Here is a 15,113-nt window from a genome sequence, read left to right as displayed (position 1 = left end):
TGTTAGTGTTTTATTTGTTGGGTTATGTTGCTCGAGTGTTGAGAGAGAAGAAGAAATAGTAGAATAGTTAAATCACATTTGTATTATTGGAAATAAATTACAAGAGTGCAATGTTACAAAGTTTGGAGTGCTAAAGTTAGCTTGTACAAGAGAGTTGCTACAAGAAATTCTTTAGCTACCTAATACCTTGCCAACAATTTCTTTTGCTCTTATTGGCTTTTTTATTCCTACTAGTGGTAAGGGTGTGATTTCTCTCATTGGAGAAGTGTGAGACATGAATGGTTTAGTCTTCATCAGAGTTTTTCCTTTGTCTCTAAAGGCATTTTCCTTGTTTACAAGTATTTCCCTCAATTCTCGAAAATAATCTTTCGTAGTTTCCATATATCTCTCAACATTTTCAACTTGAGAGTTTAACTTTCCCACCTTGACATCCATTTCCTTCAATCTTCCTTTTACACCCTCCAAGTCCCTCTCTAATCCATCTACCCAAGACTTCATTCTTGTCATATTCTAGTGCTCTGATACCAAGATGATGAGTACAAGGTGCCTTTCCTCTCCAAAGCTTCAATGTTCTGCTACAATCACAATCCCTATTATACTGTTATACCACATGTACAAACAAATTATATAAACTTTTTTATACAATTTTATGTAATAGTATCTAATTTGATAATTTTAAAAAGAGTGAAAAAGTAAACAATTACATCATCTACTCACTAGTTGCCACCTTAGTTTATACACAAAAATTTGTACAATTTGTTTGTTTGTATAGTTTTATTCTATTATATTCCTTGCTTGGTAATTATTCTGACAATCCAACGCACACAACAATAACAACAACAAATGTGCATAGGAATTGGATAATGAATGATATTAATATGGGCTGAGAAACAACACCATAGAGTTCATACAATACAATCAATCTATTTTGGAATTTAATTACAACAAAACAATATATACAATATTCCCATAATTGCTTGGCATTGGAGAGACCAACATCTTTCCCTTTTCTTTTCTTTACGGTTAATATTTTTCTCTCTCTTTATCTTGTTTTCCATCCAGCGTAATGTCTTCCTCTTATAACTGCCTTTTCTCTCATGTGCTGCCATGTTTTCACTCTTTTAGTTTATGGTTCAATTCTTGGAAGGTTGTGTAATAACTAACTATCTTGCTCAAATTGCTACCATTTGTATTTCTGATTCCTTTCCCTTGAATTTGCTTTGCTTTTTTATAGAAAACACACACTTGCTGCCTAACAAAGCATGAGATGTGTGTTTCATTGATGGCACATGTTTTTTACCTTGCCTTGTTGGGGTTTACATGTTCAATAGTTAGTTTGAGTTGCTACAACTCATATAACATTAGCTCTTCAATTTTAACAACCTTAGAAAGCATGATTTACCGTGTGATTGTCTCCCTGAGTATAATGAGCTAATGTGTTTTATGTTAGGTAATGTATACATTTTTTTTTCTTGTCTAGATTTCTGATAACGTCGTTAATTATTATTATTTTGAGTTCTAATTCCCTTATGTTGTGTGGAAATTTAATTCAATCTAATGGAATTATTTATCTTTTGCACTTATGAAGCTTTGAATATTTTTTGGAGTAAGTTGGGCCATGAAATTTAAAACTGAAGCAAATTTATGAATCAACAAAAAGTCGTGATGCTGACTAGGCGTGGGCACGTGAAATGACGAAAGCAGAATTCTAAAATTAAATCTGGATGTCTAGATTAGCTGAAAAAGTCCAGAAAACGTCAAGATTTTCTTCCTAGAAAAGGGATAATTATTAGTTGGAAAAGATGATTAATTGAGATAGGTAAGGAAGAATATTTTTTTGAGGAAGAATATATATTAAAATATATATCTTTTCCTTTCTTTTTGGGAAGATATGTATCACCTTTGCTTGGTTGGATTAGGAGATGATGATTGACCTTTATTTCCATATTTTAGTAGGGAGAAAATATATATACTTTTATTTTTATTTTGTTGGGGGATTATTCATCATTGCAATTGGAGGATTAAAGAGCTAAATATGGTTTACAGTGGCTAAATATTTTCTCTTGGTTGAAGGGATCTGAAACCATGGAACTACAATGATTGTGAGATTTATTTTTGTTCTTTAATGCATATTTTTAATTATTCGAGTATTGATTATCTTTCTGAATTATTTTTCATGATTGTGTTGGTTGATTGCTAAGGCGCGCGATTAGTGTATCAATTAATATAATCTACTGCTAGTTTAGGTGTTGAATCCGTAATTGTTCAATCCATCTAATCGAAGTGGTAACTAAGTTTATCGTTTGCTACGTCAGGAACTGTAAATCCTAGGAAAATAATCAACTGGATTAAATGCAACGTCGTACGTTTGTGTTGTCTTGTTTCGTTGGTCTTTCTAATTCGTAATACTATTGTTTAATTTAATTCAAGATCGTATCCGAATTATTAATTAATAAGGGTTAATTGGAATACATGTTTTTTGTTAACTAATCATAAGGAATGACAGATAATTAATACCGCAACGAATATTTGAGTAATTAATTTGATATTTTTGGTATCAATGATTAATCGTAGTTCCAATGGTGGATGTGACCGTAGACCAAGGTTTGTTTAATTGATTACTTCGCTGAATTTTTATTTATTGTTTTCAATTATAATTTGCATTCAATTCAAAACCCCAATTTATTTCCTTGTTTTGATTGATTTGTGACGACGTAATAATTAAAACTCTTCAAAGGAACGATCCTACTTTCCTTTACTACATTTTTGTTCCAAGAATTTAGGATTTTAAGTTTGGTGTTGACGACAACACGTACCAAATTTTGGCACTGTTGCCGGAGAGTTTTTACTTTGTATGTTTGTTACACGATCTTCAAAACAAGCTAATTTACAATTTGATCCAAAGATTGAAAAGGCTGGAAAAGGGCTAAGAAAAGAAGCAAAAAAGAGACTGCAAGCACACAGATCTGCTTGCAAAACAGAGGAAAACATGGCTGAAAATCAGACTTTAAGAGAGTTTGTTGCTCCAGATTTGAATCAACAACCATATTGCATTACTTTTCCTAATTTAGATGTTAATACTACATTTGAATTAAAATCTAGACTGATCCATTTTTACCTATTTTTTGTGGCTCCGCAGGTGAGGATTCTCATAAACATTTAAAGGAATTTCATATGGTGTGCACAGGTATGAAACCGATGGAGTAACCGAAGAACAAACCACGATGAGAGCTTTTCCATTTTCTTTGAAAGATGATCGTAAGATTGGCTTTATTATCTCCCTGCTGGAAGTATCACCACTTGGCATGAGATGAAAAAACTATTTCTAGAGAAAGTTTTTCCAGCATCAAGAGCTGCCAGCATAAGGAAAGAAATTTGTGGCATTAGGCAGTATAGTGGAGAGTCTTTATATGAATATTGGGAGAATTTTAAAAAACTTTGTGCAAGTTGTCCCCATCACCAAATTAGTGACCAGCTTCTTATTCAATATTTCTACGAAGGACTCCTATCAAATGATAGGAATATGATTGATACAGCGAGTGGTGGAACATTGGCTGATAAAACACCTAAAGCAGCCTGAAATTTAATTGCAAACATGGTGTCAAATTCATAACAATTTGGAAATAGATCAGACCATTTATCTCAGCGTGTCAATGAGGTAAATGTCTCTTCTATTGAAAAACGACTTGATGATCTAACTACTCTTGTACGTCAAATGGCTATAGGAAAAATAGAGGCAGCAAAAGTTTACGAAATCTGTTCAGTAGGGGGGCATCCAACTGATATGTGCCTAATACATCAAGAGGACTACTCTGAACAAGCTAATGTAGTAGGTGGATTTCTAGGACAATAGCAGCGAAACCAGAATTATAATCCTTATTCGAATACTTACAACTTAGGTTAGAGAGATCATCCAAATCTTCGTTATGGGAATGCACATACAAATCAGCCTTCAAATAACTTTTAGCCATACCAATAGCCTTACATTCCTAGACAACAGCAACTAACTCAAAATTCTGATTCAGGTACATCTCTTGAAGATATTGTTAAAACTATGGCTACTAACACTATGAAATTTCAGCAGGAAACTAAAACTAGCATTTAAAATCTGGAAAATCAAATGAGTCAGATGGCTACTACAATTAGTAAGCTGGAAGCACAAAATTTAAGCAAACTGCCATCACAAATTGTGGTGAACCCAAAGGAGAATGCTAGTGCAATAGTGTTGAGGAATGGAAAAGAGCTAGAGATGCCGATCAAAACAACACCTGCACTAACGCAACAAGCAGAAAACAGAGAGGAAGTGGTAGCAGAAAATAATTCTTCCAAAAATGTAGTAACAGGGAAAAATCCTTCTTTCAGCGAATATAAACCTGTACCTCTTTTTCCTGAAGCTTTAAATCTGAAGTATGAATGCAATGCGGATTTATATAAGACCTTTTAAAAGTGTGAAGTCAATATCTCACTTTTTGATGCAATCAAACAAGTGCCTCGCTATGATAAATTTCTGAAAGAGCTATGTACATTAAAAAGAAAGCAAAGACTCAAAAGATATGAAAAATAAGGGTAGGAGAAAATGTTTCAACCATAATTCAAAAAAGTCTTTCGAAAAAATATAAAGACCCAGATATGTTTTACATCTCTTGCACAATAGGTGGCACTAAAATTGAAAAGGCCATGTTAGATTTAGGAGCATCTATTAATGTAATGTCATATTCCATTTATTCTGCTCTTAATCTTGGACCTTTAGAAAAAACTGGTGTAGTTATTCAGTTGGCCGATAGATCAAATGCATATCTTAAGGGGTTAATTGAAGATGTTCTTATTTAGGTTAATGATAAGTTAATTTTTCTAGCAGATTTTTATGTTCTTGACATGAAAATAATGACCAATCTGCACCTATTTTGCTAGGAAGACCCTTTCTGAAAATAGCTAAAACAAAAATTAATGTTCATAAAGGCATACTAACCATGGAGTTTGATGGTGAAGTTGTCCAATTTAATATTTATGATGTTATGAAATATCTTGATGTGGATTTTCCTGTGTATTCAGTTGATTTAATTGATTTTCTAGCGTAAGATATTTTTGAACTTGATGGTGATGAAGAGTTGGAAGTGACTAACCATGAAAATATTTTGAAAGAAAGTGATGAAGTTAAATTAAATTCAGATATGCAGAATACCGTGGCAGAAATGAATAAGTTTAGGGAGATGAAAAATACAGGTAATGTATCTTATATTGAGCTACCAGTGCCTAATGAAAAACTGGTACCTTCTATTTTGTAGGCACTAGAGCTAGAGCTAAAATGTCTTCTAGATCACCTTAAATATGTGTACCTTGGAGGTGGGGAGACCTTACCAGTGATCATTTCCAGCAAATTAAATAAGCAACAAGAAGAAAAACCGGTGTATATTTTGAAGAAGCACAAAACAGCCATAGGATAGACCATTGCTGAAATTAAAGGAATCAGTCCCTCTACCTGCATACATCAAATTCTTCTTGAAGAGGGAGCTAAACCAATTCGGTAGCCCCAAAGAAGGCTGAACCCGTCAATGATGAAAGTAGTAAATAAAGAAATTTTGAAGTTGCTTCAAGCCGGAGTAATTTATCCAATTTCAAACAACGAATGGGTCAGCCCTATTCAAGTTGTACCAAAGAAGACCAACATCACAGTGGTAAAAAATCAAAATAATGAATTGGTATCCACTCGAGTTCAAAATGGGTGGTGGGTTTGTATAGATTATAGATAATTAAATGTAGTAACCCGTAAAGATCATTTTCCATTATCGTTTATTGATCAAATATTGGAAAGGCTAGCTGGCCGAGCTTACTACTGTTTTTTAGATAACTTTTCAAGTTATTTTCATATTGTAATTGCTCTAGAAGATCAGGAGAAGACGACTTTCACATACCCATTTGGAACCTTTGCATATCGACGAATGCTATTCGAAGCTTGTAATGCACCAGCCACTTTTCAAAGGTGTATTGTCAGTATATTTCTAGATTATGTTGAGCACATTATAGAAATTTTTATGGATGATTTTACTGTTCATGGTGATTCATTTGATAATCGTTTGCACAATCTCGCACTTGTTTTACAAAGATGCATTGAAACTAACCTTGTTTTAAATTTTGAAAAATGTCATTTTATAGTTGAGCAAGGTATAGTTTTGGAGCATGTAGTTTCAGCTAAGGGTATAGAGGTAGATAAGGCTAAAATTGATATTATTCAATCTTTACCTTACCCCGCTAGGTGTAGGAAATTCGTTCTTTCCTTGGCTATGCAAGTTTTTACCAACGCTTTATTAAAGATTTTTCACGTATTACATTGTCATTGTGCAAGTTACTGCAAAATGATGTGGCTTTTGAGTTTGATGAAGGGTGTAAAAATGCATTTGACAAGTTGAAGCAGTTGTTAACTTCTGTACCAATAATCCAGCCACTTGATTGGAGTCTCCCATTTGAAATAATGTGTGACACAAGTCATTACACCGTAAGAGCTCTTTTGGGCCAACGAGTTGGAAGAGTGTTGCATGCTATATATTATGCCTCGATGACCTTAAATGATGCACAAAAAAATTATTCAACCACTGAAAAAGAACTCTTGGCTGTTATTTTTACATTAGAAAAATTTCATTCTTATTTATTGGGTACTAAAGTTGTTATTTATTTTGTTCATGCAACCCTTAGGTGTTTGATAACAAAGAATGAGGCAAAACCAAGGCTTATAAGGTGGATTCTTCTGCTGAGTGAATTTGACCTAGAGATCAAAGATAAAACTGGACAAGAGAATTGTGTTGCTAACCATTTAAGTCGTCTGGTTCATGTGAAAACATAGCAGAATTTGTAGGAGCAATTTCCTAATGAGCAGTTATTTTCAGCAAGTTACAGGCTACCCTATTATGCAAACATTGTGAATTATTTCGTTACTAACATACTGCTAGCTGATTTATCTCAAGCCTAAAGAGATAAACTAAAAAATAATGCAAAGTATTATGTATGGGATGATCCGTATTTGTGGAAACATTACGCTGATCAGGTTATAAGAAGGTACATAGCTGAAACTGAAATTTCTTCTATTATTACCTTTTGCCATTCATATGCTTATGGAGGCCATTTTGGAGCCTAAAGGACAGCAAGAAAAATTCTAGATTATGGATTTTTCTGGCCAACTTTATTTCGAGACACATACTATTTTTGCAAATCTTGTGAACGCTGTCAAAAAACAGGTAATATTTCACAGAAAAATGAAATGCCTCAAACTCCTATTTTAGTTTGTGAAATTTTTGATGTGTGGGGTATTGATTTCATGCGATTGATTATGTCTCGAAGTGGGTAGAAACGAAAGCTACCAGAACTGATGACTCTAAAGTTGTTTCAGGTTTCCTTAAATCTAACATATTTAGCAGGTTCGACATTTTGAAGGCTATAATTAGCGATCAAGGGAAACATTTTTGTAACCGAACAGTAAAGGCGCTGTTAAAAAAATATGGCGTAACACATAAGATTGCTACGGTGTACTATCCACAAACTAGCGGATAAGCTGAGGTTTTGAACCAAGAAATTAAATCTATCATTGAGAAAACCGTTGGTCCAATAAGAAAGGATTAGAGTTTGCACTTGGAGGATGTGCTATGGGCATATAGAACAACGTACAAAACGTCAATTGGTATGTCATCGTACAGGTTGGTATTCGATAAGGCCAGCCATCTTCCAGTTGAATTAGAGCATAAAGCATATTGGGTTATCAAGCAATGCAACATGAAGTTAGATGAGAGTGGTGAACATAGGAAATTACAGTTGCAAGAATTAGAAGAAATTCGCAATGACGCTTACGAGAGTTCTAGAATTTATAAAGAGAAAACAAAAGCATTTCATGACAAAATGATTTCCAAAAAACAATTTTCACTTGGCCAAAAATTTCTCTTTTATCATTCAAGACTTTGATTGTTTCCAGGTAAATTATGTTTTCGTTGGATTGGACCTTTTGTTGTTACTAACGTTTTTCCTCATGGTGCAGTAGAGATTCAAAGCTTAGCGACCTTGAAAGTGTTTAAAGTTAATGGCCACAAACTCAAACCTTTTTACGACAGAGTGCAAGCTGAAAATGTCGAAGATTTAGAGCTGAGAGATCCCGTCTACATGGATAAATAGATAAAGGCATTACGTCGAGCCGACGACTATAAACAAAGGCGTTACTTGGGAGGCAACCCAAGCTTTCAATCTTATTTTAATTAATACTTCAATTTTAATTTTTCTAGACATTTGTTTTTAATTTCGGTTTATGTGTTTCAATTTTAGTTTTAAATTTCAGTTTTAGGATTTTTGGATGTTTAATTAGTAATTATTTTAAAAGTACTGTGTTTAAATATTTACAGCGATTCTTGGCTTTTAATTTTTCTAGAAGGAGGGATAGTGCAGGTACTATTTCTAAGGTTGAGTTTTATTTTTTATGGTGTATAGAGCATAATATTCAAGTTAATTTAGGTTTTTGGTTACTCACTCAATTCCAATCAGTGGTCCAAAAGAAAAATAAACCCTTAATCCTTGTTCTTATATCACTCAATTAGCCATTAATTTGGGTTTATTAGATATTTCTAATCATAACATGCACATTGCTTGTGAGGTGGAACCATTGGATATTACTTGTTTAGACAGGATAGGAATTTTGATAAAACAAGCAGATGGCAGTTTCAGTTTCGTGCAACCTAGACCAGCAATAATGCCTCATTATAGGCCAAATAGGCAGCAGAGAACAACAGCATAAGCATATCCCAACAGCACCCGACCACGAGCAGACAATTCATTATCTTCCTATGCTCATTCATTCGACAACATAGGTGCACAACTGCATAGATGTGAACAAAAATTAGACCATATGGAGTGCAATCTGATGGCATTCTTCAATTCTCAAGGACTCATACCACCTTATCCTCCATCTCCATAATTCAAACTGTTACTCCCTTTCCACAAACCTAGAGAAGTTTCCTTTTCCTTTTCTTTTAAATTTTAGTTCTCATTATATTATGTTTTGTTTAAACATTGAGGACAATGTTTGGTTTAAGTGTGAGGGAGGGTTTATCTGCTCTTTTATTCTGCTCTATGTTCTGTTTTTTTATGTTTTGTTTTTATGTTCTGCTCTTCTATGCTCTGTTCTTCTTTATTTTGTTTTCAGTATCTATTCTGTTTTGTGTTTTTTTTTCTTCTTCTGGCTAGGCCTTATTTTTCGCTTTGTTTTATCTTTGTTGCTGGTTAAAGTTGGTTTTCATTTTTATTTTTCATTGATGTGGCAGCTAGTGTATTCTCCCCTATTTGTTTTTAGTCAACCAAACAGTTCCATTAATTTCATTTTGAATGAATTAATTTGTATGCATGCCTTGGGATTTAGCTGATTAAGTAGGAGAGCAATGTACATTGATTTGTTAGATTAACTAGGGGTATGTACTTAAACAAATTTTGATAATTTAGTGCTAGAGTTTTGCTTGAAGTTGAGGTGAATTGATTTAACCCGTAAGTTTTAAGCCGAAAAAGATTGAAACATACATATCAATCTATGTCTTCTTTGATGAGTCATGTTCTCCTATGTGAATATATCTCTAGAACTTGCTTTGAACTGTTTTGAGACTACATCGATATATACTTACATGAAACTGATAAAGGCATTTTTGTTTAAACCCTTTAGCTTAAAAAGCCAACCTATTTTAATTTCCCTAGTTAGCCCCTTAAGCCTTACAAAGCCCTTGATTCTTTGTGCTAAAACCATATTACAAACCCAAGCCTTCAAGCAAATATCCTCACCCAACCATGAAAATTAGCAGGGCATTTAAACTAAATTTTGTTGATTGGTGAATTTGTTATCTTGAGAAATTTAAGTGTGGGGAAAAAAGGGACTTAAATGCATAGGATAAGATTTTGAAAAAGAGTTGTTATGAAGAATTGTTATTGTTACTGTCGTATGTTATTATTTTTACTATCCAATTCTTTTAGTTATTCAAAAATAAATAAAAAATGATGAAAAAAATGAAATGAAAAAAAAAAAAAGAGATGAGAAAGGCAATAGCAAATAGCAAAGAAATGTGGTGGTTTTAGCTTTACATTTTTGTTCCCTCTATGTGTTTAAATGTTTTGTTAATGCTCATAGTTTTAACCTTTCGTATCCATTAATCCTCACCTTTATACAAAGCCCTATTACAACCTAAAATAAAGTCCTTTTGATTATGCATGTATATAATCTAAGTGGTGGAGATTTGGTGCATAAGCAAGCTTATGGTTGAATGTTTGCATTGGAAGAATTTGAGCGAAACACCAGACCATTAAACACATGAGTGGTATGAGTGATAACCGTGAGGAGATTCACCAAAACTTTGTACATGCTTTAAAATGCGATTGTTTTGATTTGTCTTTGTGCATATTTCCTAGTGAAGTTTGATGATGATGTGTGTTGATGCTTGAGTCTTGGTTGGTTTGAATCCTAAGGTATACACACTTTTTGATATAATAAGAAAAGAGATTAATGAAACATTTTTGTTTTTTGTTTCATTTTTGTTTTTGTTTTACTCGAGGATGAGCACAAGATAAGTGTGGGGGAATTTGATAACGTCGTTAATTGTTATTATTTTGAGTTCTAATTCCCTTATGTTATGTGGAAATTTAATTCAATCTAATGGAATTATTTATCTTTTGCACTTAGGAAGCTTTGAATATTTTTTGGAGTAAGTTGGGCCAAGAAGTTTAAAACTGAAGCAGATTTACGAATCAACAAAAAGTCGTGATGCTGACTAGGCGTGGGCACTTGAAATGACCAAAGCAGAATTCAAAAATTAAATCTGGACGTCCAGATCAGCTGAAAAAGTCTACAAAATGTCAAGATTTGCTTCCTAGAAAATAGGTAATTATTAGCTGAAAAAGAGGATTAATTGAGATAGATAAGGAAGAATATTTTTTTGAGGAAGGATATATATTAAAATATATATATTTTCCTCTCTTTTTGGGAAGATATGTATCACCTTTGCTTGGTTGGATTAGGAGATGATGACTGACCTTTATTTCTAGATTTTAGTAAGGAGAAAATATATATACTTTTATTTTTATTTTGCTGGGGGATTTTCATCATTGTAATTGGAGGATTAGAGAGCTAAATATGGTTTACAGTGGCTAAATATTTTCTCTTGGTTGAAGGGATCTGAAACCATGAAACTACAATGATTATGAGATTTATTTTTGTTCTTTAATGCATCTTTTTAATTATTTGAGTATTGATTATCTTTCTGAATTATTTTTCATGATTGTGTTGGTTGATTGCTAAGGCGCGCGATTAGTGTATCAATTAATATAATCTACTGCTAGTTTAGATGCTGAATCCGTAATTGTTCAATCCATCTAATCGAATTGGCAACTAGGTTTATCGTTTGCTACGTCAGAAACTATAAATCCTAGGAAAATAATCAACTGGATTAAATGCAACGTCGTACGTTTGTGTTATCTTGTTTCGTTGGTCTTTCTAATTCGTAATGCTATTGTTTAATTAAATTCGAGATCGTATCCGAATTATTAATCAATAAGGGTTAATTAGAATACATATTTTCGGTTAACTAATCATAAAAAAGTATAGATAATTAATACCACAACGAATATTTGAGTAATTAATTTGATATTTTTGGTATCGATGGTCAATCGTAGTTCTAATGGTGAATGTGAGCGTAGACCAATGTTTGTTTAATTGATTATTTGTTTTAGATTATTTTGCTAAATTTTCATTTATTATTTTTAATTATAATTTACATTCAATTCAAAACCCTCCTTTATTTCCTTATTTTGATTGATTTGTGAGGACATAATAATTAAAACTCTTCAAGGGAACGATCCTTACTTTTCTTTACTACATTTTTATTGCAGGAATTTAGGATTTTAATTTTGGGGTCGATGATAGCACGTACCAATTTCTATTAAGATGATGTTTTTCATTGTCTTCAGCTCATCTATTCCTAAAGCCTATGATGATTTACTGTCAATTTGGAGGACCAGTCAATTGTTTAGGTGCTTTGGCTAACGACTACTTTGCCAGTGACAGGGCAAGCATTACTGAATTTTCCGAAGTAAGAAAATGTGTCAAAATGATGAATTCCTGAATCAGAATTCTATAACAGATGTCACCATTTAGATTACACACATCAAAAAGAGTTTCTGTAGAAGATTTTGCTTGTAAAAATGACCTACTACTATATGTTAGATTTAGTCAGCTCTGGTTTCGGTTCACTTCTACAGTTTGGGAATGATTCTTTTTCATAAACAATAGCTGATGTCAACGGTAACGTTGCCACCACTGCTGTCAAAATTTCTGTTTTCGGTATCCCACCACAGCTTGTTTCCTTTCCTAGTCAAATGCATGCGACTGAAGACTTGATAATTCCCAGGTTCAGGTAAGGTGCTAGTTATCTCTGGAATTTTACTGTTTTGTTCAGTTGTGTTTAGTTTCAGCCAAAATTCTTACTCTCTTAATTTGCAGTGGTTTCACTGGGTTTGGGATCAGATATTCAGAAACAACGGAGAACATATCTCTCAGTCTCAATGCAATGACAATGAAAACATTCAGGATTTGATCATAGAAGGCAGTGTAGATTCAGTCAATCCAATATCTTGGGAATTAATTTATACATTCTGCTTGTTTTGCATCTATGAGACTGTTATTCTCTTTAAAACTTTTTGATTCTCTCATCTGAATTTCATATCTTCCTTGTCATCTACATTATCAGTGACTTTGAATTTTCATTTCCTTCATATCAGAAATGAAAACTTCCAAGAGGAGGACATCATTCAAATCTCTGCCAGAAACCGGAATGGGAAAAATAATTTGGATATTCTGTTCTTTGCAGAGCCTTTTAATGATCCTCCTTTTATTCAAGTCCCTCAGTATATTGTTTTGAATGCTACGGGATATGAGTAACAGATTTTCAACAGAGAAAGAGACAAGTTCAATTTCTGCATTGGGGATGCAGTTCAGATATTAGCAAGTATCCAGGTATGCTTTATTATCTTTTGATAATCATATGGCTGGTAGGTTATGAAGCACTAAATTTAACATCTACAGCAAAGAAATTTTGAACTGCCAATCAGAGTGGAAAAAATGCATAAAAATCATGATGTTGACTTTCCAATACAAAAATTCTGAAAGATTAAAAATTGTATAAATGTCTTTCTAAAAGTCATAAGAGTGCAATAATGTATTGAACTTCGTATTCTGCTTGGGGGGTTGTATGTCAGGTGGCGCATCTCGCTTCCTAGTCACATTTTCCGCGGAAGTCAGTCCTGGATTATTGAAAAACAGTCTACCAGCTGAGCTCATCAGTGTAACTGAACTGAAGCTAAGGCACAATTATCCATGGCAACCTCTTCAGACCTATGTTACTATCTCAAAACATTTTAAGGTTCAAGCCAGTGGAATTAGATTTTGGGCAACAGTAGAGAACTGCAACACTGTAACGCAACTCTTTTACCATGTGAGTAAGCTTCTTTTTCCTTGAAATTTCGGAAGAATTATGGCTGCTATGTTAATGAATAATTTGATAAAATGCTTGGCAGACAAAGTCACCTTACCTCTTCTAAGCGAAATCCGGTTGGAATTGATTTGGTTCTTTGTATAGGGTGAGGAACATAGATATGGGGCATTGTGGTTGTTATCCAGGGTCTGCTGAAAAGTCTTTGTGCCTCTATATGCTGAGGCTACTGTAAATTTGTTCAGAAGAAGGGCAATGAATTAATCCTCATAGTAAGTGACAAATCAACATACAAGCCACCAATGACTTGGATTTTTGTGATTAGTAAACTCATCTCAATTACACTTTTTTTTTTATTACAGCCCTAGGATCAGCTATAGTCATTGAATTTAACATGTTGCTTTCTCTTGGCGTTCAACTTCTTTTCTTTGTATGCAAATGTGCAATTCTTCTTGATTCTGCTGAATGAGAGAAGAAGCTGCGACACCATCAGAGCTTTCTCTGATGCAGAGTTCTGAAAAACAATTTTCAGTTTAAGTGTAACCAGTAATTTCTGAATCCATTTCCATGAATCATTGAATTTATTAAGTTTATTCATATGATGTGCAGTCAAGAACAAATCTACTAGAGGATGACACAACTCGCTTCACTGGCTATTGCTCAACCTCCTTCATGTTCAGCAATCTGCCTTCTAACTTTCAAGCCCGAAAACAGCCAGAAAAATGAAATTCAATTCAATCAATAAAAATTGAATAAATCTTTGCCTTGATATATCTCAGGTCCTCCTGTGGCGATGACAGCAGAGAATTAGTTAGGGGCACAACTCATTCCTCTAAAGCTCCTGTTGATAAGTCTGTGCACAGCCTCATACCACTAGAAACCACATAACTAATCAGAACTTGTGAAAGAAGTTGTATATGTGTTCATCGATCTCGTGAGCCCTTTCTTGATTGATGAAGTGAGCTAATCCTTCCATTACAACAACTTTCTCCAACAATGGCACATCCCGCTTGAACCCTCCTTTGTTTATGTAATCCTTGGTTCCTGGCGCATTATATGTCGGGTCCAGGTCGCCAACGATGAACTTCACAGGTATTTTATTTGACTCCCAGTCCAAGCTGCCATAAGTTCCCAGTTCCTGCAGCAATAAAGTAAACAAGATTGACAATACCACAAATTCAGGGGAAGAAAACTAGAAGATAATAAACAAAAGACAAATGTAAAGGGCCTCTTTTCATAAGATGTATTTCGTGCCAGATTTAGCGACTCATCTGAATATCAAGTTCAATCAAATAGCTTCTTAACAATGACATCGGCAAATCTATGCAGTTCTCCGTCAAATTGGAAAGAGATTTGCCTGTTTATATTACGGTAATGGTTCGCTCCACCAGTGAAACCTTTCTTCTCAATTTTTCTGGTGTAGTAATTAACATCGTCCTCTGATAGCCAAGGGGGTAAAGTGATTTCAGCATCTGGGTTATGTCCAAAGCCTTTACCTATAGGTAATGAAAGAGCAGCAGGAATCCGGTATGTTAAGAATTCCTTGACAACTCTCTCGGTACCAATCTGGGCAAATTCAGCTTCTATTTCTCCAGGCTCATGCAATATCGTAAAGCAGTT

General features: G+C 33.9%; 1 non-coding gene and 1 pseudogene across 1 annotated transcript; both read right to left on the bottom strand.

Moving 5' to 3' along the window:
- Nucleotides 1-3,358: 3,358 nt before the first annotated feature.
- Nucleotides 3,359-3,465, bottom strand: LOC123207747. The gene has a single exon (XR_006500479.1). It is a non-coding gene; the product is annotated as a small nucleolar RNA R71 (small nucleolar RNA).
- A 10,590-nt stretch (nt 3,466-14,055) lies between these two features.
- LOC123207743 lies at nt 14,056-15,113 on the bottom strand (annotated as a pseudogene).

The sequence above is a fragment of the Mangifera indica genome, unplaced genomic scaffold (assembly GCF_011075055.1).
Source record: "Mangifera indica cultivar Alphonso unplaced genomic scaffold, CATAS_Mindica_2.1 Un_0099, whole genome shotgun sequence".
Classification (NCBI taxonomy): domain Eukaryota; kingdom Viridiplantae; phylum Streptophyta; class Magnoliopsida; order Sapindales; family Anacardiaceae; genus Mangifera; species Mangifera indica.
The sequence above is the reverse complement of the archived record's forward strand: the minus strand, read 5'-3'. Positions and strand labels throughout refer to the sequence as shown.